Consider the following 693-nt stretch of genomic DNA (forward strand, 5'->3'; position numbering starts at 1 on the left):
CCCATCTTTGGGCTCTGGGTTTGGTTTGCTCTTCCTTTTCTAGTTGTTGAAGGTGCAACATTAGGGTATTTATTTGTTCCCATTCTGTTTTCCTAGTGTGTGAGTTCACAGCTATGAATTTCCCTCTGAGAGCTGCTTTCATCGTATCCCATGAATTCTGATAGATTGTGCTTGAATTTTCATTGAATTGTAGATATTGTTGAATTTCTTGTTTAATTTCATCTGTGACCCATTGGTTGCTGAGTAGGTATCATTTAATTTCCATGTATTTAGATTTTTTTCTGGTTTCTTTTGTCATTTATTTCCAGTTTTATTGCACTGTGGTCAGATAATATGCATGTCATAATTTCTGTTTTCTTGCATATACTTAAGCATGACCTATGGACCAGTATGTGGTCTATTTTAGAAAATGACCCATGTGTAGCTGAAAAAAATGTATACTCATCTGTGTTTGGGTGGAACACTCTGTATTTGTCCACCAAGTCCATTTGTTTCAAGCTCTGGTTCAGTTCTGTTATTTCTTTGCTAAGTTTTTTGTCTGGTTGACCTATGTTTTTTGGATAAGGGGGTGTTAAAGTCTCCTGTTAAGATTGTGGTCTTGGATATTAGATTTTTCATGTCCATTAAGATTTGCTTTATATAGTTGGGTGCTCCCATATTTGGTGCATACATATTTATGAGTGTTACCTCTTC

The sequence above is a fragment of the Octodon degus genome, unplaced genomic scaffold (assembly GCF_000260255.1).
Source record: "Octodon degus isolate 3935 unplaced genomic scaffold, OctDeg1.0 scaffold00067, whole genome shotgun sequence".
Taxonomy (NCBI): Eukaryota; Metazoa; Chordata; class Mammalia; order Rodentia; family Octodontidae; genus Octodon; species Octodon degus.